Genomic DNA, 24493 nt, shown 5'->3' on the forward strand with positions numbered 1-24493 from the left:
AATATTACTGAGCTAAGGGAACTAAAATGGATTATTCAACTTCAAGCAGATCTGTTTCCTGGCATAAATGATAGAGCATCAATAAAACCTCACCTTAAAAATAGAAGTTTGAAATAGAAGTGTATTTATGTATTAATATACATTGTTGTTCTTGTTTTATTGGTCATTTGTAATAATAATTAATTTTTAACTGTGAGATGACTGAAAGATTAATTAATTATTTAATTGTGTTTTAACTATATAAGCTGAGCTGTGAAGAGTTTCTTTTGGTCTGAAAAAAATCATCATATCAGATGTGAAAGCGCTTACCTCTATTAAATTTGTGTGTTTTATTACTTTGGCTGTGTTTCTTCACTACAATATTTTTATTTCTGCTGAGTGTGACTAGCCTAAAATGCATTGCTCCCTACACAGACATAGAAACACACACAAAATATCCACAACTGCCATGTGTGGGAATAGAAACCCCTACCGGAGTTCTATATCACTTTCACACTACAGCATGATGCTGTTATAGGACGCACTATGGGGATTGCTGGAGTGCCCCTTCCCCAAAGGTGTATTTCATAGTAAATGACATCATTAGGATTGCCAAAGTAGGACATTTGAATTGTACTGAGTGTGACTAGCCTAAAAACATTGCTCTCTACACAGACAGAGACACACGCACACAGTTGGTATGTCTGGGATTAGAACTCCTATCTAACTAGTTTATTACACTACAGCAGTACGCAGTTATAGGACACACCATGGAAATTACTGTGCTACAGCTTTCTGAAAGGTGTATTTCACAGTGGCTGACATCAGCAGCTTTGCCAAAGTAGGGCATTTGAATTGTAGTGAGTGTGACTAGCCTAAAAAGCATTGCTTTCTACACACACACACACACACACACACACACACACACACACACACACACACACACACACACACACACACACACACACACACACACACACACACACACACACACACACACACACACACACACTTGCCATGTCAGGGATTAGAACTCCTACCAAATTATTTTACTACACAACAGAAGTATGCAGTTATAAGAAATGCCACAGAGATTACTGGGTGACAACTTTTCCAAAGGTGTATTTCAAGGTGGATGACATCAGCAGCCTTGCCAAAGTAGGGCATTTGAATTGTAGTGCATGTGACTAGCCTAAAAAACATTGCTCTATACACAGACAGAGGCAGACACACACACACACACACACACACACACACACACACACACACACACACACACACACACACACACACACACACGCACACACACAGTTGCTAAGTCTGGGATTAGAAGCCTTACATAACTATTTTTTCACACTACAGCAGTATGCAGTTATAGGATGCGCCACAGAGATTACTGGGCTATAGGTTCATAGGTTCATAGGTTGGTACTAGGCTATCAGCCCTAGGGCCTATACAAGCCTAGCCATAGCAATTCCCTGGCTATTTCTTCCCACATTATTTACTTTCCTGGACCCTTGTCTAGCAGGGCAACTGACGTGATCCCTGGGGTGAATTTCCTTTCTCCCATCCAATCGACAAGGTTCCTCTTGAAGAGGTCCAAAGAGGCACTCTGCTTGACATGTATGGGCAATCTATTCCAGAGTCTGGGGAGTCTCTGGGTCAGGAACCTATCCCTCCAGCATGTTTTGTTTATTGTGATGACAAGGTTTAGATCCCTGGAGCGTGTAGCTCTGAGGGATTGGGATTTCTTTAAGTGTAGCATGTCCAACAGCTCTGGGTTTGACATGGCCTTGTATGTTAAGCAGAGATCGCCTCTGAGTAGACGATATGCGACAGAGTATAGCTGGAGTTTTTTAAGGCGGTCAGCGTAGGGCATCTGCTTTAGGCCTGTGATTCTTTTAGTGAGGTATTGCTGAGGCCTTTCCAGTTGTTGCAGATGTCTTGAGACAAATGGGGCGTTGTATTCTATAATGGGTCTAATATAACTATAACTTTCCCAGAGGTGTATTTTTTGATGGATGACATCAGCAGCCTTGTCAAAGTAGGGCATTTGAATTGAAGGGAGTGTGACTAGCCTAAAAAGCATTGCTCTCTACACAGACACACACACACACACACACACACACACACACACACACACACACAGTTTCCATATCTGGGATTGGAACGCCTACCTAACTATTTTATCACACTACAGCAGTACACAGTTACAGGTCGCACCATGGAGATTACTGGGCTACAACTTTCCCAAAGGTGTATTTCATAGTGGATGACCTCAGCAGGCTTGTCATAGTAGGGCTATGGGGAGGGCATTGTATGTGCATGAGCCATAACCCATTCATCTAGAGGTTGACACACCACATGTGGGTACACAGAGGGTCATATTACACAGGTAAGTGTATACAGCTGCTAGATGACTACTTCCTTTTACAGTCATGTTGCAAAGCTAGCATTTTCACCACATAGTCTGTAATGCTGACAGATACCAGTGGCTATATCTGCAGTGAGTGACATCTGAACCTCATGTGGTTGTAGCCCTTTGGCTGTGCTCTGGGTGAGACAGGCCTGGATGGCTCCTTGTCACAGTCACTGTCTTCCACACATCTATGTACGTCTACTTTTGGCTTATTATAGTGTGTTGTCCTTGGATATATGTCTGTATTCCTATCCATTGTGTGCAAAAAGCATGAGTGGTGCATACTGAGGAGTGCCTGCACTAACATCTGTGACTGCCAGATATGCATGGTCCACTGTTGTTTGCAGACATGACCTTAAGTGTATGAGCATGCCCAGTATGACCGTCTGTATTGAATGTGCGGATCGAGTCCAGGTAGTTTGTACTGCAGTGCAGACCTTTGTGTTGTACACCTACAAGTAACATACTGTTTCTGCAGGGTATCTACTGATCATTTGGCAATATGGGGACAAACTGTGCAGGGGATAGTGTGTACTGTAGGTGATTGTGTCTGTGCTGCTTCAGCTGCTGTTAGCAGAGATATTCAGACGTGTACTATTATACACAGTGATGTTTTCTGTCCTCATGTACTGTCAGGTGGACATTCTTGCTCACAGTGATGTCTTGGGGGACAAGGGTGTCTGCAGCTGTGTCCGGTATTGTGGGCAGACACCAATGTATTCATGGCAAGTTATACCATTCTGGAGAGGGAGCTGCAGACACTTGGTGCTGGGTTTGTGTATCTGGTTCAGCATCTTGGTACAGTGCTGACAGAGGATTCCATCAACATGACAGTATGGGCTTATCTTGCTGTGGCAATGCCTCACAGCTGTACAGTTTCACACAGGTTAGCCAGGGGCAGGGGCCAAGGTCAGGACATTTACCCTATTATGGTGTACGGGCAGGTGTGTAGTCACCCATGTTTGTGTTTGCAGCCAGGGATAGTGTGTGCACACAGCTTGGTGTTGGACCCTGCAAATTCCATGCTGCTCATGCTCCCAACACCCTCTGTTATTCTACCCTCTTCCATACATTATGCAAACATTATCTGATACTTTCCCTAAAGGTATCACCCAATCACAGGTGTGTGTTAGTATTGGTCCACAGTTCATGCAGTGGGACATGGTGAACATGTTACTGTGGTTTGTCCACATGGCCTTGCATATGTCTTATGTGGAGTGTGTTATGTTGTTATTTGGGTGTCCATGATATAACATGCATTGGCAATGCGTGTGAGATACAGGCCTTTGGCAGACACCTGTGGGGCATTAGGTGCTGCTACATGACAGATGTGGCAGGCCATTGCATTCTGTCAGTCCTACAATCCCAGACCATCATACACTATATTCCCCTAGGGTGACAGGGTAGGTGTGATAGGTGTTCATGCCAATACCTTCTAACAGTCTTGTTCAGCTGGTGTGGATGCTGGCAGGGTGCTATCTACAACTAGGGACACACCTGCATGGGAACCTACACTGCATGCAGCAGTCCTCTACTATCACCATATACAGGTGGGGTCTTACTGTACCCATTCCCCACAGCAGAGATATGACTAGAGAGGTGCCTGTGAGTAGTGTTTGCATGAGCTGGGTGCATGTGTGCTATGGACACTACTTGCATCTGACACACAGATATGCATTGGGCATTCCAGTTATGCTTGCATGTGCAGGTACATCATCTGTTTTCCAATACGTCAGTCCTACCTTCTTTGTGATCTGTGAGTGTTTGGGCAGACAACACTGGTAACCCCTACTACAGAACCAGATAATGTGATGCATACCTGTATGTACTTTTCCAAGGGTGTGTCCATTTATATACTGTATGTCGGGGGTACTTTCCCCTGTGTACTGCTTGTATATCTAGCCCAACAGCCATGTCATGTCAGTCTTTCAGATGTTGACAGATATTACCACCATGCATTTGCAATGGCTTACTGCTAGCTTGTGTTATACTGATGGGTATTGTGTATGGCACTGCAGCTGTGAGGACTTGTCCCTCTCATCAGCAGTAGTGGGAAATGGCCACCAAGTCTTACCTCAACATGCATACATACCGACCACTCTCACACAATATGAGACACACACCATCCTAACACACACATACATTTCTACACAGGATAGGGGGGCGCACCTGACTATTTCTACATTTCTACACAGGATTTGGGGGGGCACACCTGACTATTTCTACATTTCTACCATTGACTGGGGGGGCACACTTGACTGTTACTACATTTATACACAGAATTGGGGGGGGTCACACCTGACTATTTCTACATTTCTACACAGGATTGGGGGGCACACCTGACTGTTATTACATTTCTACGTAGTAAGGGGGGGCACATCTGACACTTGTACACATTTGCTATGACAGTACTGGTGTGTCAGGTACTCCATTTCATTCTGTATTCTAACCTATCATGCTGACTAGAGGCATATCAGTGTACTACAGGTCTTAGCTTCGATTGACCTACATATTAGTTTCTGACTTCCTACCCTTCAGAATTAATGTCCCACTGCCTGACCTGCTGTAGTCTATCTGTGTAGGCCTGGGAGGGGGTTACCCATAGGCATCATTCAGAGGCCATAGCACAGCCTTTGTTTGTGTTTGTCTACACCTGTCTTGCTGGCTGTGACTGTTGTTGGGTATGTGAAACCCCTTGACTGGCATGTGTGAGTCACTTACCTTGTGGTTGTCCCAGTATTGAGGGTGGTGATGCAGGTCTGCCTATGTTGGATGAACATAGTACACTCCCTACACATGGCTGAGCACAGGTAGTGTCATGTTTGGCATCCCTTTTACTGTATGTGAGAGTCAGAGAGAGGTATTATTCCCTGGCTCCCTCCTTTGTCAGTGTATGTGCTATGTGTTGCCTCTTTGCCAAGGCCAGGGAATACTGGGTACACCTCTTTCTGCCTACTGGGGCAGGCTCAGGTTGTTCCTCCTCTGAGTCACTCTGTGCCTGTGCAGGCCTTGTCAATGATGGGGGGCTGTGTGGCCTTGCCACATGCTTTTTCTGCTGCAGCTGTTTCCACAGGATCATATTGTGTAGCATGGCACATACAATGACAGTTTGGGTACATGTAGCTGGTGAGTACTGCAAGGCTCCACCGGATGTGTCCAGGCACCGGAACCATGACTTGAGCATCCCAAACACATGCTCTACTATAATTCTGGTCTGTGCGTGTGCCTCATTATGGAGTTCTTGTTCGGGTGTGTGTGCATTTCTGATGGGTGCCATCAGCCCGGCTCCAGTGCATATCCAGCATCCCCATTAGGTGACCATGAAGGATGTCCCCAATGGCAAATTTCTGGTACAGCTGCATCAGATACCAAATGTGGAAATCGTGATAGCTTCCAGGGCAGCCAGCACACACATTCATTATTATGCCATGGGCATCGCACATGACCTGGCCGTTGATGGAAGGGAAGCCCTTGTGGTTGATGTAGACCCTACCCTGCTCACTAGGTGGTGCTTTGATACATATGTGCATGCAGTATATAGCACCCACTACCTCAGGGTATTCTGCTATTTGGTGGAACAGTTGCATATTGCTGGCCAATGCCTCATGGGTGTTGGGGAAATATACATACTCACTGGCATGTGCTGACAGCTGGTGAAATACCCTGGATGCTGATGCCTGTGAGATCCCCATCATATCCCTAGTTGGCCTTTGGAAGGTACCTGTAGCTAGTATTCTTAGGCCTACACATACCTTGGTATCCACTGGGATGGGTTCCCCTCTTTTAGTTCTGTGTGTCAGGCGTGGCCAGCACAGCTCAACAATTTGCTGTAGGAGGTCCCTCTCCACCCTATAGCACTACACTATCTCCAGCTCATGTATCTCCTGGTAGGTTACCCTGGGTCTGTACACTCTTCTCTATCTCCTCACTGTGGGTTGGTCGACAGTATTCACATCCTCACCACCCTCAGCCTCTTCCACAAGTTGTATGATAGCTATTGCAACCCCTATAATTTTGTTGTTTTGTTTGTTATAAGTTCCCCGTTTGTATACACTGGTGGTGTAGAGTGTGGGAAAAACCAGAGGGGAAGATGTTTGCATAGTTTATAGTAGTATTCTGGGCTGGGCTGGTCTGCTGTCTGTGTAATTGGCTGATTCTGATACATTTCAACTGCAAGCTATGCTAGTTCTCCTAGATTACATTCCTACTGCTGTTTTCCCTTCCCATTGCCTTCTTGTTTTAGCCTGGGGGCACGCCAAGCAAATGCAGTGCCCAAATGTGCACAGAGCTGCTATTTCCTGGTTTAACTTTGTGTTTTTTTCCTTTAAAACATGGTGTGCGGCGCACACACCAACTTAGGCAATGTAAAGAGTGCTTTGCAGCCTCAGACATACACCCTTGCTTAGCTCTGCTAAGCTAAGGGCAATCCCGAGCCACAGGACTCCAATCCACTTTTAGTATGCCTGACAACCCCCCCCCTCCACGCCATGATGTCAGCTAGGCTTGCACAAAGGTATTCCTGCTCTTACACTTTTGGAAGCTGACTAGAATGCTGGGGAAATCTGGGATTCACTATCATTCACCTCATTTGCATAGGATTGCCTGCTAATGCTTAGTTACACGTCTCACACTGAGGCTCCCCCTATAGTAACCACTACTCACTGGCCATGTTGTCTTCTGTCTGCCATTGAGTATAATGGTAGAATATTGATTTTAGTTAGAATGCTTATTTTACATTTATTTTCTTATCCCTCTCCCCGATCCCATTTGCGCGCCACTGCCCTACGCCTAAACAGCTGAGATCGGCTAAAAATAAATAATTTTTTTTTTTTTTTTTTGCACCGTTTTCAATGCCAGTAGCATTATACTTGGCCATCGGCATGCTTCCTGACTGATATGCACCCTTTATTTGGAGCTGTCACAGCTCCATTTTGGAATTTGCAGAAATGTACTCAGTTACTAACCGAGTACATTTCTGCAGATTACACTAGTCCTGCACGACCGGTTTCCAGCTTCCTGGATCGCAATTCATCTCATTTGCAAGGATTTCTCCTGCAAATGGGATAATTTGCATACAGGGGCTGAGTCTGTGCAGGACTAGTGCAGAACCGCTCGTAAATGCCCCTACAGGCTATTCCTGGATCACACAGCAGACATATTGCCTGCTGGAGCTCCTGCACTGATCCTGCACACCGTACAAGGCTTGCAGAATCTGGGGGTTAATTTACAATATGTGATTTTTTTTTTTCTTCTCAGTGGCAGAAAAAGATAAGTGAGTTTGTGACACACACATACACCTGTTTTAGTTTATTTCTCCAAGTCTTTTGGGTTTCTAATACCATGACAGGAATGGACCCCATTCATAAGGCAAGGTACAATTAATGTTCATGAAATTAGTATTGTTTCAGTCTTTCATGGTCCAAAAGTGCTGCATGCAGCTCCTGCAAATGTGCCCATAACTGACTCCTTCTGTAATTCATACAGAATTGCATATGTAAGTAGCTTATCTAAGTATGACTTTAAATACTATTTTTATTAGACTTGTTCATACTAATGCTATTGAAACTGCCTGAATGTCTTTCTTCCACATTGCTGTCATTTCTCCCTGAAAATCCTGCTATTTTATGAGTTTGTGGCTCTCTATGCATAAGACACTGTAATCACTGGGTGCAGAAATTTCAATGCTCAGTAGAACTTTTGTCTTGTTTTCATGGACTACTACATTTAGTTTTCTTGCAACTATTTGTGAACTGCTAATGAATGGTGATCTCACGAGACATAAACTTCTTTGTTATTTACAGTGCGTTGTGGTTCATGCATCCAGTGCTTCTCAGCTAATTCAATATTGTGCTTGCACAATCCCCAGTGCAACAGTTTTGACACTTTATTGTGCATTTGAATGTATAATGCCTCAGCCATGAGTGTATCACACACAGCAACAAGATGTGCAACTGTTTTCAGTTGTTCTTTTTTACACAGCCTGAATTTTCTGTTACTTTCACATATTCAGTGTATTTGGTAAACAAAGATACATATCCTGGTCTGCCATTATTAACATTTTATCTTTTGTTTTCATTTCAACCTCTCATTAACCATTCCTGCATCAAATCCTGACTGACATGAGGTAGTCCCAGGAGATCTCTATACTTGCCACAATATTGACGTCTTTTCCACATTTCATTCCTTATCATTTCATTCTTCTCCTTATATTCTTTTGTTTTTTGGTGCATTCAGTTGAAATCTGATTCATATCTACTTCTAGTATCAGTATCATTTCCATTCAAATTTGACAACAATGCTTCTCCTAAACTAAGCAGAGAAGTCATCTTAGACCTCGCCTCATGTTTTGGAACTTTCACTGTGTTTGGATCTGATGAGGTTAGCAGATATGCATGAAGTCCCATGACTGAATATCTATACATATAATCAGTTTTGAGAAGGCCCATACCTACTCAAGAGCGGGGAATACATAACCTTGATATAAATTGACTTTCATGTATCATTTGATAAGTACAACACATTTCTCTTGTTTTCCTGTCCAACTCATCCAAAAAAATATATATATATATATATATATATATATATATATATATATATATATATATATATCTACACACACACACACACACACACACACACACACACTGACACACACACACACACACACACACACACACACACACACACACACACACACACACACACACACACACACACACACACACACATATATATATATATATATATATATATATATATATATATATATATATATATATATACAATGTATGTTTTCCACTAGCACAAAAAGATATGGGAATATGTGACCTTTTTTCTCTACAATGTATGAAAAAGTATATAGAAGATTGTAACTGCCTTCATCTGGTAAATACAGCAATTATACATAGTATGACAAATGTAAATCAGTTTGTAACTATTCTACCCTAGATGACTGTTTCTGCATCAGTAAATTAAAGGCCAAAACAGTACAAACAGAAGATTCTTTGAGGAATTAGCTAGCCCTCTGGTGGATGGCTCAATAAATAACTGGTGGAAAGTTCAAAGGGTATCACACTTGCTTTTGATGCGGGGAGATCAGTAGACTGTTGATGTAAGCTCTCCATAAGCTGCTTGGTATCACATAATGTATTCAGGGATCTTGGAACCTATGTTTACAATTTTCTCTCCTTTGACAAACATGTTACAGCAGAATTCAGGAAATCCTTCTATGTAGCACAACTAATATCTAAATGCATATCATCAGGGACAAAATAAGTTTTTATTCCCCTGTATGCAACCCTACCTAGACTAATTATTTAGTGCAACATCCTCCTTGATGGTGTATCTTTCTAGACATGTTAAGCAACTAGAAAGACCTTGGGCATTCATAAGCAAGCAGATTGCTCTTCTGAATGACTTCCACTATCAGGAAAGACTTGACGAACTATCTTTTTTTTTAGTTTCTGACAGGCTATTGCTTGTTGATCTGTGCTTTATATCTACCCAATTAAGGACCAGTCCTCTTTGATATGTATAACTGCATGTCAAATAGCTCCAATAATCCCAGAACTAGGAGCTTAAATCTCCACCATCAGTTAATAGAAAATAAATGTCTTCCCCATCACCTGCCCCTCCTCTGTAACAAACTTCATGTGCAAGTTAAGCAAAGTGAAATGCTAACTTCTTTCAAATTAAACATGGATGACTGCAGTGGTACCCATAAATTACTTAGATACTGACCTGTTTTTCCCTTCTTCAGAAAAGGGATACAGCATGATGGTGGGTATTGACAAGGTATAAATGGTCATGTGATTCAATTGCTTTTTCATTTCCTATGACCTTATAAAGCAACAGCATTTAAACAACTCATTTGTATATAAATGTATAACTGCTCAAATCTATTCTATGTTCTTTTTTTAAAAACTATTCACCACAAAGTTGATAAAAAGAAATAGAAGAAGAAGATGATGAAGAGGAACTGCCCTTGTGCTATTGCTGTACAGACCTGTGAATTCTCTACACATTTGTATAAGCCTGGAAATTAAGATAGTCTAGCTTAGGGATAAATAATACCTGTAATTCAGAACTAGCTGGAAATAACTTGCTGTAGACATGTGGTTTTCCTTCTTGTAATCTATTGGTTTAAAGTGATCACTTTCTGTTTTCCTGCTGATTTTATATTCCTCCATATATTTGTCTCATGCCAGTATTTCTTCATAGGTAAACTGTTTTTATTTATTCACTTTTAAAATGTTTGTGATTAGTCCCTGTTTACTTTTTATTGATACGCATAAATCATATTTATTTCTTAATGTTGGCAAACTATTGGCATTTACCCTTCATTGACCAGACCACTCTTCTACACACTACATTTTGTCTTTGTAATTGTCTGGCTTGTTAACAAGGGAAAAAACAGTAACTTTGGAGTCAACAGCCAGTAGCCTCAGGTTGTGGTAGTTTACTACCTTGGGCCAGGAAATTAAACTGTCATGTTGGAGAATATTAACAGCCTCCTCCCATAGAAACAAATGTGTGCATGCATGTGTGTGTGTGTGTGTGTGTGTGTGTGTGTGTGTGTGTGTGTGTGTGTGTGTGTGTGTGTGTGTGTGTGTGTGTGTGAATAATAATTTATTCAAGTCAATTGCTATTGGCAAGTGGGTCCTGGAAGGCACTGAAATTTAGCAAAAAATGGTAATAAAGGGGTCTGGGAACCTAGAACAAAGGCTCTGCTTGGTGGAATGTTAGGTGTGAATCCTATTTGTGGGAGTGTATAATGCAGGCCACTATCCAGGTCAACAGTGAATATTTCCTGCCTGAACTTGTGTCCAATCTGCATTGAATAAGTTGCTTCATGACTCATATCTGTGTGCGTTCTTTTTTTAATTATATTTTTATCTGTTTGGCACCAGTGGTGTGATATAAGAGACTATTCTCCTGTTGTTCACCAGATTTAAGAGTTAGACATAAAGACTAATATAGTGTTCATCAGTAAAGCAGATCCAAGCACTGTAATCTCTGCCTGCCTTCTGTGTTTGCTGAACAACCTTCCATTCTTCACCATTTCTTTAGAAGATCATTCTGGAATTCAGTGCTAGTGATTCAGATGTTTTAGCATACAATTATTATTTGCTGTTGACTATTGATCTGGATTTACTTATTGCATATCTGGTATGTCCCATGACAATCAGGACATGAGCTATTGCTTAGATTTGAACTCTAATCTTTTCATCAGGAGGGATTTAGGTTGAAATATTGTTAAAGGCATACAGGTGTCTGGACTGACAGCCTCAATCTGAAGGATTACTGCTTGCCTTATCAGAGTGAGAGACATTTCTGCAAATGATAATTAGTCAGCAGTCCTGCTTCAGGTGGTATACAGTCCATGCAGCTTGGTATGACTTTTGACCAGAAAGACATTTATAATATAGCTGAGGGAGATAGAGGTTCAGTTATTTAATGTAAAAGGTCACCACAGTTACTTTTATGACCCCTTGGACTTTATAAGCTGTTTATTTGCTGAGACTCAATAGCAGGAAAGCCCTTCAGAGCTTCCCTGCTATTGAAGAGAGTGCTACTCTTCAAGTGTTTGCATGGGGTTTAGCATTTCATATTTTGATTGTTTCATGGTTGTGATATCAAGTGTGTGTCCTTCTACTCGGGACTTGATTCTTGCTCTTGTAGATTCATTACTGCCTCCTGGATTTACTGAGATCAGTTAATTATCTCTTTAATGTTTTTTTCTACCTTTTTTTTGTCTGAAACATTTTTTTCATCTTTATTTAAGGTGGCTTTTTTATCCTGGTCCTCAAGAAACCACCTTTGACCAGGAGATGGTCAGAACAATAGACTAGTTCCAACTCCAACTATAATAACCTATATGTCCTAAAACTTCTCTAAACTTTTCTGTTTGAGTGAAGTTATCACTAACATTGTTGATGTGCAGCTTGAATGCTATATAATCTTCAGCAGATCTCAAACAATTGTACTGAAACTGAGCTTATAGGATAGAAAATGATGTCTTGATAATCAAAGATCAATGCTGATACCCTCTCATTGTCCTTCATGATCAGTCTGTGGCATCCTACTCTGTGGATCATCGTATCCAGATTAACCATTTGTGTTCTTACCACAGTTTCTTCTGCGGTACAGTAGATGTTTGCCACCTAATCTCTGAATGTAGCTAGAACATAATTTGAGCTTTAAACACATCTAAGTCTGGAGTATAGAGTGCCAAAAGCATTGATTATGGTATTGTTAATTTTTGTAGTACTTTTCCTATGTCTTGTGTATCATCTTCAAAGTAAAAGCTTTTCTTACCACTCTTATGCTGACAATGTACATCTTTACATCTCCCTTCCTCAATAATGAATGACAAATGTATATTTCTTAGTGGAGGGTTAGGAAGTACTTTTTTTTTTACTAGTGAGTAGTATGTAGAATGTGAACATGTCTGAGCCCTCTCCTTACCAAAGGGCACATTTATTCCATAATACCAGGCTGAGAATTGATTGAGAAAGCTATCATTCAGGCAGCCAGCAGTCTGCTTTTATCTTATAATTTTACAGTAGCCATAGACAGGTGCTCATAATAAAAGTGGATAAAGTTATAAATGTTTCTTAAAACCAAATGCTAATAAGAGAACAAATGCCAACTGCTGTTCAGTCATGTTTGCTTTCATATGATGACTTCCAACATAATTAAACATTTAATACCTCTTGAGGATTTATCAATGGTCATTCACAACAAGGTCTCTATCAACTCCGCTACTGCAATATCCTTGAAAACTGTGGAAAACATAGTTACTTAGTAGTTCATATCCATGTTTTACATGTCTCTTATACTGTAGCAGTTGCACTCAAGACTTGTTTGTATAATTTTTTCAGTTGTGCCAACCATCCAGTATGCCATCCCCTATTAAAAAGGCCCATTTGATCCCCTATCCTAGATATCCCTCAGTGAGGGTAAGAACTGGTTTATACACCATTATCTGGTAGTGACTGCGTCCTATTTGCCACTCCAGCATTTTGAATGTATTCAGAATGTATGGCTTCAGCCCATCTGTGGGACAGTGAACAACTGGCCTGCATCACTGTTGGAGCACCTGTGCTCTCTACCTGTCAGTACATGCTCCATTCACCCAACATGAGGGCTATCAGATTTGTGACTTGGTAGTAGAATGGTTACACCTAGGTTGTATCACTGTCCTCATCCAAGGAATTATGGCATTGGATAGTCCTAATCCATCCCTTATTCCAAAGGACAGGAACACTCATCCTGCTAATGCCAGATTCATCAGACATGCAAGACAAAGATCAAATTTATGTCTCCTCAACCATACTCAGAGCTTCACCCTTGTATGACAACAGGGATGGCCTACCAGTCGATTTCAAACAGTTTTTTAAATCTTTGTATCTGCGTTTTTGTCCCTACATGACCTGAGATTATTTTATCTGATTTTTCCTTTTTGTCCTCATATAGTACTGTGTTCTCTCAGCCACTGACTTGTAAGCAGTTCCTCCTTGTATTCCTTAACACTTAACACAAAAGGTAGTTTGCTTATTAGTCTCTTTGCTTCTAGAATCTATTACTTCCCTGGCTTAAAGTGAGCTCAAAATGTTCCTGATTTAAGATCTCCTTAAATTATACCGCTTTGGCCTACATTTAATAACAACCAAACCGAATGGCTTTTGTTCCTGAGAACATTTATTTGTTATTGTAATGTTATATTCTTATTTTGTATTTTTCATGATTATTGTAGTTGTCCCAGTGCAAAGGTCTGCACAATAATTAAGATAAGACTGAATTTTGCATTTAAATAAAGTTAATTTGGGGAGGGCAAATAAAATATCTCAGGAAAAACTAATACATATCTATCTATCTATATAGATAGATAAATAATTGATACAAACAAATAGCCATCCATCCATCCATCCATCCATCCATCCATCCATCCATCCATCCATCCATCCATCCAGAACCTCTTTTCCCAGTTTTGCAAATGGGGTCAGGATGTCACTTTAACAGTGACAATCACCTAGTGCTAAGGTTCACACCCCCGGGTGACTCTATCTATCTGTCTGTCTATCTATCTATCTATCTATCTATCTATCTATCTATCTATCTATCTATCTATCTATCTGTCTATCTGTCTATCTATATCAGTCTATCTATATCCATCCACAACCATCAATTTAAGAAATATTTAGATATTCAGCATATTAATCACTGCTGCAGTAGCCTTAGTTATGTGAGGTTATATCCTGAAAAAGATATAATAGCCAGACAGCTTCAAAAGTGTCAAGGCACCCTCCATGCACCCAAACATTCAGTCAGCTCAAGATGAGCTAACTAAAAAGATAGGTTTGAGCACCAAGCCCTTCAGACCTTTCCTGCTATTGAAGGCAGCACAACTCTGTGGGCTTTTGAGGATCAATGATAAGTTTGTGTTTTTCCTTTGCTGGGCAGATAAGGTCCCTTTGGGTAAAAAAACTTTCACTTAAAACATGTTTTATTGTACTTTCTTGTTTAGGAGAGTTATTTTTAAGCAAGGAGTTTGTGTTTTAATGGACTATCATGAGACTTAATTAAACTTTTTAAAATGGGAGTGCATTTTTTTCCTGTCAATTTTAAAAGTTGTTTAAATTAATTGAAAGCCATTCTTTTTTTTTTCTTATAAAGAGTTTGCCCTTATTCCACTTTTGGGGGCTGGTAAAGTGTTTTAAAATACTCTTCACTGTGTTTTTTCTGTGAAAAAGTGTTTTTTTTTAAGATTTTAATTCTTTTACAGTCTCTTTCTGTTTTCCCCAAGAAAGAGACGTTATTTTTGGCTTGAGCATGGAACTACAGGTCTGATGGTCAGTCCTTCTTCCCACCACAAAATGAAAAAGTTAAATAAAGAGACTTTCTCATCACAGCAGACTACCGATTTTCCTCAACCACAGGTGAATGACTGGGTTGCAGTCATAGCTTCTTCCACAGACCACTCATCTTTAACCTGGATTCATCTGTTGTAGTAACTGCAACCAATTTGGACTAGGGTTAGCCACATACTCTGTGGCCATTGGGTGCCCTCAGTGGGTAAGAGAGAGACATTCTTGTTGGTCTTGGGAGGAGGAACAGGGAAGACTTGCCTGTTTTGTCAGAAAGAGGTAGGGGAAGCTGCTGTTGCCATTAATAACACTGCTATTCTCATTTTTCATGTAAAAAAGAAAGAAAGAGAAAACTAAATTATGTATCAATTCCTTCCCAAATTTCATTAGAAAGGAGATGTTTATTGGGTCTGGCTCATGTTTCATTCAGGCTATATATCTCTCTTATAATGTAGTTTCTGGTAAAAGAAGGAGGGATACTGTTTTTCGCAAAGATAGTCGGGATTATGAGTTTGGACAGGAAGATGAAGGGACAGATACAAGGTTTTCTCCTCAGTTTTTTTATTCAGACTTAGAGGAGAGCTTAGTTTCTGATTCTCCCTGTGGGTGTTTCTCTTTCTCTGAGAATACTTCCAGAATGTACCTGTATTTTCAGTGGGAGAACACTGAGATTTCTCAGTTCGTCAGAAAATGCCATGAGTTGTTACAAAAGGAGTTGCCTGATTCTTCCCCTGTTCTCCCAGTTCAGCCTGCTATGCAGAATGTGTGTCACTGTTGCAATTTTCCTGACAGTTGGTCTGCTGCCCCTAAAAGTACAGATAGAATGTAAACAGTTCTTCAGTCATTTAAATTTTTATACACTCATCCCAAACCTGACCCAGCAGCTTTAACTTTAGTTTACTTTAATTCTGCTAAACATTTGGTTAATTCCAATCCTATTCATTCTGAGAAGGATGAGAAGATTATTGATAGGTATGAGGAAAAGGCGCATGCTTCTGCAGCTTTGTTTTTCAGAATTTTGAATTGTCAAGCTATGTTAAAGTTTATTCTGACTTATTGTGAAAGTATGATGAATGTTTTGTCTGTGATTTCTTCTTCTGAGGAAAATCTGCTTTAAATAAGTGTGTGTATGAGTCAGTTATACTACTTCCAAGGGATATGGCCACAGGTACTATTTTGAGCAGGTTTACCTGGCTGCATTCAGTAACTTCTAGATGATATGAAGAATGGGATTTTAAATTCTTCTTTTGATAGAGATTTAGTTTTTGTTTCCTCTACTGTAGAGGTTATCTAAAAGTATTATGAAAGGGCTAAGTTGATACAGGCAATATTTAAGACCTTTAAGCCCCCATTTTCCAAATTTTCTAATGAACTCTATAACCCATCATCCAGTTTAGGCAAAATACAAAATAAGCCCTCTCAACCAAATACTAGCCAACAGATGTTTAAGTAGAAATGGCAAGGGGATTCAAAACAGAATTCAGGAGCTCACCTCCCCATAACCAAGAAAAGTCTAGCAAGTCAAAATTAAGATTTAAAGGATCTTGCCCCTTGCTCTCAGTCTGGCAATACCTTTTCCTTTCCAGAAAGTCTACATTTTCACTTTTCTCTTTGGCACGAGACAGTTTCAGAAAATTGGGCTTGAAGATAATTTTCCAAGGTTACAGATGGGAGTGGTAGCAAACCCTTCCTTTTCAGAAGGTAATTCCTCATCCAACAGACGATATCCCCCCCCAATCTTAAACATATGCTGTCCCAGGGAGTGATAGAACCATTTTCGCCTTCTCAGCTTGGGAAATATTTTTAATCAAGAATGATTTTAGTGCTAAAGAAAGAAAATGCTTGGAGACCTGTTCTGGAGCTTTCTTTCCTAAACCTGTTTGAGGTAGTGCTCACATTCAAAATCATGCTACTTCTTAACCTGTTACCTCTTCTTCCTCATTCAAGTTTCCTGGTAACACCCGATTTTAAAAAATTCTTATCATCTCACATCTATTCATCTGGAATTCAGGGATTTCTTAAGGTTTTGTGTGTCTGAATTGCATCATCGGTTCTCTGTTTAACCTTTTGAGGTATCCACTGCACCAAGAGTGTTCACAAAGTATCTAGCTCCAGTTAGCTCATTGCAGGCAAAAGGGTATCCACATTTTTCCATATTAAGGCAACGTTCTTATCTTTACAGTCTTTTTCAAAGCCTCAGGAATCTCTCACTTGGGTGAGAGATCTCTTACAAGACCTGAGATTTTATGAGAACATGCCAGAGTCTTTTTTGACTCCTTCACACAAGATTGATTTCCTGGCTGGGGTGTCAGCTAGATGCCTTATTTTCTTCTGCAGGAAAAAAAAAAAAAAAAAAAATATATATATATATATATATATATATATATATATCTAAGGTTTTCCACTCAGACATCAGTCACTGTGAGGGAATACCTCAAGATTTTGTGTTTTATAGTGTCAGTGAATCCCATGATCCCCTGGCAAGATTCAGCATGACAGAGATACAATTGTATCTGAAGTCTTTTTGAATTCCAGCACCAACACCCCTTGTTTTTTTCAAATTCATTGCTAGGGTTTGGCAGAAGAAAAATCAGTTGGTGAAGATGTCAATATTTTCTAAATCCTGATCTCCACTTCTCCCTCCCTGTCCAAAGCAGTCAGTCACCAAAGATGCTTCACACATTGCTTGAGGAGCAGTTTTAAGAGGGAGAAAAGTGTGTGTTATGTGGGATACCAAGGATAGGTGCAAGCACATACATTCAAAAGAGATGTCTGCCTTGTTCAAGGTACTCAGTTCTCTGAATCTTCTTTGGTTCTCCAGACCACTTCAAGTTGTTATAGACAATACTACAGTCAAGTGGTGCATCAACAAGCAAGGTAGAACCAAGACATACCCTTTTTGTAGACTATCCATGATAGCTTAGGATATAGCTTCACAGCACAATCTCACTCTACAATCATCATGCATTCTGCCATTGTGTCCTCCTTTTTCAATGCATTTTCATGTCAAGATGTTTTTGGAGCGGATTTTCCATAAGAGGCCTCCAAAAAACTGGTAGCCCCGACTTAGGATCTTACATTTTTGTTAGAGAAGCTAACACTTGCTTCATTTGAGCCAGCTGTTCTTGACGACTTGAAGTGCTTAACATGGAACATTGTTTTACTGATTTTTCTGACCTCAGCAAGAAGACTATCTGAGTTGCAAGCTCTTATGATGAGTCAACACTATCCCATTTTCCATACAGACTGTTTTTTTGAGAACTAACCCTTCTTTTATGTCTAAAGTGGTATCCAAGTTTCCACATTTACTTTAAGCTGAACTATTTATCTCACCGTATTCCTTTCTGAACCTAAAAAAGTGGGAGAAAGCATACTCATACCTTTGATGTCCACAGACAACTTACATAATATCTTGGCAGAATATAATCATTTAGGTCTTCAGATCAATTGTCCATCTTTTGTGACGATAAGAAGGGCAACTTGTGTCAAAACAGAATATTTCCAAATGGTTGTCGAGGCTATTAAACTTTGTTATACTTACCATAACAAAACTATTCCAGACAGGTTCAGGGTCCACTCTGTTAGGGCCTTGGTTTCATTTATGACTTTTTGGAAATGGTTGGATTCTAGACGTATTCTAGAAGCTGCAACTTTGTCATCTGTATTTACATTTACAAGGCAGTACAAGTTTGTTTCATTCTCTAGGTCTGGATCAGGCTTTGCTAGACCTATTTTCCAGAGGTTCCTAAGCCCTTTCCTATCCCCTACCCCCTACCCATATTGATAAGGCTACTACAGTAGTGATTAAAATGATGAACATAATACAGTTGTATAGACAAACTTACCATAACTGCAGATGTTTAAATGATCACTGCTGCTTTAGCCACTCCCTGTATCGTTCCTACCTCTTGTTTTTGGTGCATTTTTATGCCAGGGAGTGAATACATTTTTTTTTTTATTTTTGCTGTTCCTTGTATTGTCCTTTCAGGGCTCAGCCTCCATCTTCCTGTTGGCATAAAAGCTCTGAAGAGTTTGATATATAAATCTGTCTTTTTAGTCAGCTCAGCTTGAGCAGACTGATGGTTTGAGAGTGTGGAAGGTGCCCTGAAGCATTAGAAGCTAAAAGGCTGTCATATTCTTGAGCAGGATATGACCCCATATAGCTAAGGCTGCTGCAGCAATGATCATTCAAACATCTACTGTTATAGTAAGTTTATTTGCACAACTGTACTTCCTTTTTGTTGACACTATTTGTGTTTTTCTTTATTTGTTTAATTTTGAAAGACTTGCACCTGAATTATTGTTTCAGTCAAGCAGATAATTTGGTTATAAATCAAAAGTTAATTACTAAAAGGATTTCAAAAATGTCAACTATAAGTTACAAATATGAAAGGAATGATTATATTTAGTATCACACATAATTATTTTCAGCATCACATGTTTTTAAGTGAAAACTTATACTTGATTTTTAAGAGATGTATGAATCCTGTACAAATGAGCAAACCTTTCTTAAAAAACAAGATAGCTATTAAGAGAAAGAAACTAAATAAGAATAACATTAACTTTTTTGCTATACATAGATTTATCAGACTCTATTTTTTATCTTCAACAATGACTTCTGCATTTTGGAGCACATAAAATGGGCATGAGCTTTGCATGTATATTTAAAATATTGTATGCAGTTACAGCATCAAATTCATTATTAAATTCTAATGGTTATACCGGGATAACATCTGTAAATTAGATATGAGTTTATGATCTTGGGAAATCCTGCTTGAGTTAGCATAACATTTAATTTTGCCAACTGACAGTAAAGTTTACTCACTGAAAGGAAGCATGGATATTATCATTCAGCAAGGCCATCATGGAGTCTCCTAATTTGCTTGTTACAGCAATAAAATTAGTTTTAAACTGCATGGATGAGATGGTAAATATGCAAGCCACCTGCTGGTGCACTAATAGCTTGAATGGACAAAGAAGCTTAATGCTTATCTCATTTTAAATTGCACACTGTTGTCTTAGTGGAATGTTGTCTACCGAGTGGGTGGTGTTACATAATTATAGGTGAATTTAGAATTGCACCTGTACATTCTCTTGCAGCTGTTTTATGTGATATGTGAAAGCAGAAAGTCAGAGCTCACCAACTTTTCATGACAATTGATAATATAACATAATCTCCTTTGTTACAAGGTGCTTTCATTGGTAGGGGTTGGCTTGCAGCTTTCACATGACAATTTCTACACATGTTGTAAACTGGACATCTGTCATATGCTTCTTTATCAAATTCAGAATGCTCATCCTTTATATTTAGGAAATAATGTATTTAGAAAAATTATTTAGCAGACATTACTTTCTATACCAGCTAAAAATCTAAACAGAAGGGTATGTCCACCACATCTGGACTCCACAGAAGTAAGACAATGCCAATTATATTCATACAATATCGAAAATAATGATGCTTTGCAGACACGGTTTTCTTGTTTATTTGGTATGAAATCTGACTCCTAATGAAATATTCACTGCAGTCATAGCCAGATTTAAGCACCAGCAAACCCTGCAGTGGCTGGGGGCCCCCAACCACTGCAAGTTGTCTTATCTTGATATTTTGTAACGTGTCAAAACAACAAAAGCTAGTACATGAACCTTGCATTTTTAATAAACCAGATGGGTAATAACTCTTATTTATATCTCCTTTGAAATTCAAAAATATCGCTGGTTATAGCAATAGTGTCTTATCAAGCAAAAGCTTTCACAATTCTATTAAATATTTTACCACTGACATAGTGCCCCTGGCTTAGTTAAACGCTGCTGATGGACATTCTCTCCACTAAAATTAACAACATATCCAGCTTTAGGTACCTGCAATACCCATGGCTGCAAGCCCCCCCCCCCCCCAATCATTCATGACTGTGGGGGGGCCCCGTAAAAGCTGTGGCTGATTGGGGAAAAATGAGGAGAAAAAATGTTCTAATTTCCTGATTAAGCTGTTTAACCAGAACAGGGTTGTGATATGACTTTATTAGAAGAAAGCTGGTAATGACCATAGGTAAACACTAGAGAGATCATCAGCCCAGAGTGCCTGATCTGAATGCTTAAGAACATGTTTAAGAACAGCTGATGCTTCTGATCTTCAGGGATGGTTTTCTCATACAGGGAGTTTTAAAAATACTGGCAGAAGAGCAGATACTATAACTCCCAACTTATTTGCTGAAGAGTTCAGTGCAATACCAATAATACCAGAATAAAGGCTCAAAATGAGGGACATGTTTTAAGTATTACTCTAATTCAATTTAAAAGTTAATAGAATGACACATTTTTCATCAGCATGCATTTTTTTTTTGCTCAATAAGTATAAAACTTTGATGTCTGGATTTATTGACTGTCCGTAGTCTTAAACGATTCACAAAGAAATCAAATTTTTTATGAAGGACAGAGCAAAATTATGAGCAAAATCAGGAATGTCTGCGAAATCAGGGATAGTGACAGGTTTGCATTAATCCTCATTGAGGTAAATAAAAGTGACTTACACCTGCTGTTTAACTGCTAAACAGCAGTCACTGATCTGGTGTGCCAGTACCAGTGGTAAAAAACTAGTATTGCTACAGCTTATACGTGTGTGTGTGTGTGTGTGTGTGTGTGTGTGTGTGTGCGCACGCGCGTGTAAAAAGTACTGGTGATTTTTATCTGTGTACACACACCCAGTAATGCCAGGACATGTACATTATTCTTCTTGGTATCAGTAAAAAATTTAGTTAACAAGTAATTATATTTCACAAGTGAGGCATAAAATATAGGTTCATAGGTTGGTACTGGGCTATCTGCCCGAAGGCATATATTAGCCCAGCCACGTTGTGTCGTATTCACCGCCCCTTTAGTAGTTCCCTAGACCCTTGTACTAGCAGCTAGTACACTTGGACCCTATCTAGTAGTGCTGTTGGTGTAATACCCGGTGTGAACTTTCTGTTACCCATCCACTCATCAAGGTTCCTCTTGAAGAGTGATAGTGAGGGGCTCTGTCTTATGTAGATTGGGACCCTGTTCCATAGTAAGGGAAGTCTCTGCGAAGGGAATCTATCCCTCCAGCATGTTCTATTCATTGTTGTGTTGAGGTTTATATCCCTAGAGTGTGTAGCTCTAGTAGATTTGGTTTTGCTAAGATGGAGCATTTTCAACAATTCTGGGTTGGACATGGCTCTGTACGTTAGACAGAGATCGCCTCTGAGAAAGTGGTATGCAACAGAGAACAGTCTTAGCTTTTTCAATCGTGCTGCATAGGGCAACTGTTTGAGGCCAGTAATCCTCTTGGTTAGGTACCTCTGTGATCTCTCCAGCTGCTGGAGATGTCTAGCCAGGTACATTCCAATTGGTGCATTGTACTCAATAATGGGTCTGATGAGGGAAGAGTAGAGGGGCACCATTACATCCTTAGATCTTGATGCAAACCCTTTCGTGATCAGATGGGTCACATAGAAGGATTTTCTAACCACTTTGGCAACATGGTTATCAAAGGAAAGCTGACTATCTACTTGGGTCCCTAGATCACTTATTTCTTCTTCAGATCTCAGGGGATTACCTCATATGTTGTAGTTTGCATGTACTCTGTTTTTTCCAAAGGGGATTACTACACATTTTTTTGCATTTAGATTGAGACCATGGCTTTGACACCATGCATCAGTCTCATTTAGGCCCTTCTGGAGGATCTCCATGTCAGCCGGAGACTCTGTTATATGTTATAGTACATTTAGACACTTAGATCCTCTAAGAATCTGGGGCTCCCACTCCCCCAGATTATATAAATGGATACAGGGAGCTCACTTAATCATCCTTGACTTTGTAGGAGCCCCACAAAAGCTGTTGCTGGGTGGGAAAAAAATTAGAAAAAATGTATTAATTTTCTGATTACGCTTTTTAACCTGAACAGGCTAGATATGGCCACCAGTCCTGCTTGGATATGTGTGTACAGGAAGCTGCTGTAGGTTGTGTGTGTGTTTGGAGAGGGGTTGTGTGGTTATTACTTCTAATTTTCATCACAGTCAAACCTTAGAGGTGTGCATATGAGGTCATTATAGCTTGTGTTTGGGCTCAGTACACAAGCTATAATTATTTTCTTTTACTTTTCTCACAGACCTCAGAGGTGTACAAAGAAGGTTACTGTGGCTTGTGTAGGGGCAGGGTACTGTCTAGGAACAACACAATAGTTTACATTACTGCAGTCATTGTTTCACTTTCCTCACAATCACACTTCAGGAATGCATACAGGTGGCTGCCTTTGACAGTTTGGGTTGAGGCGGGAGGAGGCATGCTATGTATATGTATGTAAGCAGTCACTTGAAATACATGACTGTCTGCAGTTGGTGTAAAAGAAACAGTTTTGCATTGGCACAACTGCTAACAAAATTGAGGCATGGATTTCTTGTACAGTTAAGTGAAATATCTAAAATGAAGCCCTTTACTTTGGATATTATGAATACCTGGGAAACACACATGTTCAGTCACACCAAATACACAGTAGACAAGTTCTACTTGCAGTGGAAAATGTGTAAAAAATGTAAATATGCAAACAGTTTGAGTGAAACAACACCTAAGCAACCTGTGGTAGAGAGACATAAAAAGAGATGGAAAGAGAGCAAAGAGCACATGTTCAGTGAGGCATTTCAGAAGCAGCAACCTGTTAAGGTGACAGCCTTATGATAATCTAAGGCTCTTGGGAAAGCTTTCTCTGTCTGGTAGTACAAAGGGACTAAATAAGGTTATATTAATATAATAAGGCTTGAATCAGGAAAGCATGTTAATCACAGGAAAGATAGAGAGCCAATTTACATATACCAGCAGAGAAAGCTACACGATACCTGCGGTAGCACTTTTGGGAAAGTCTTCAAACAACCACATCAGAAAAGGAATGAGAAATGGTCGGGGAAATAGTCAGGTAGTCCTGATATGATGCTAATTAGCATGTCAAATGATCAAAACATAAGTGTCTGATAATGAAACACTAATTTAAAATTAATTTGTTTATGTACTAATTCTGACACTGTAGCACTTCAGACATTTCTTTACTCTGAGACAAGTTGTTATTGGATTTAGTCTTTATAAATAGCAAGAGGTCGGGGAGCAGATTCATTTTCAGTGGTTTAAGCAGGAGCTTTTGCAAAAATACTTTTTTTTCACGTTTATGGTGAGTTTCAATTATCACACTGTTGGCATTAATTAAAACATTGTTTTTAAA

This window comes from Protopterus annectens, chromosome 11.part0 (genome assembly GCF_019279795.1).
Source record: "Protopterus annectens isolate FY-2018-M chromosome 11.part0, PAN1.0, whole genome shotgun sequence".
Classification (NCBI taxonomy): Eukaryota; Metazoa; Chordata; order Ceratodontiformes; family Protopteridae; genus Protopterus; species Protopterus annectens.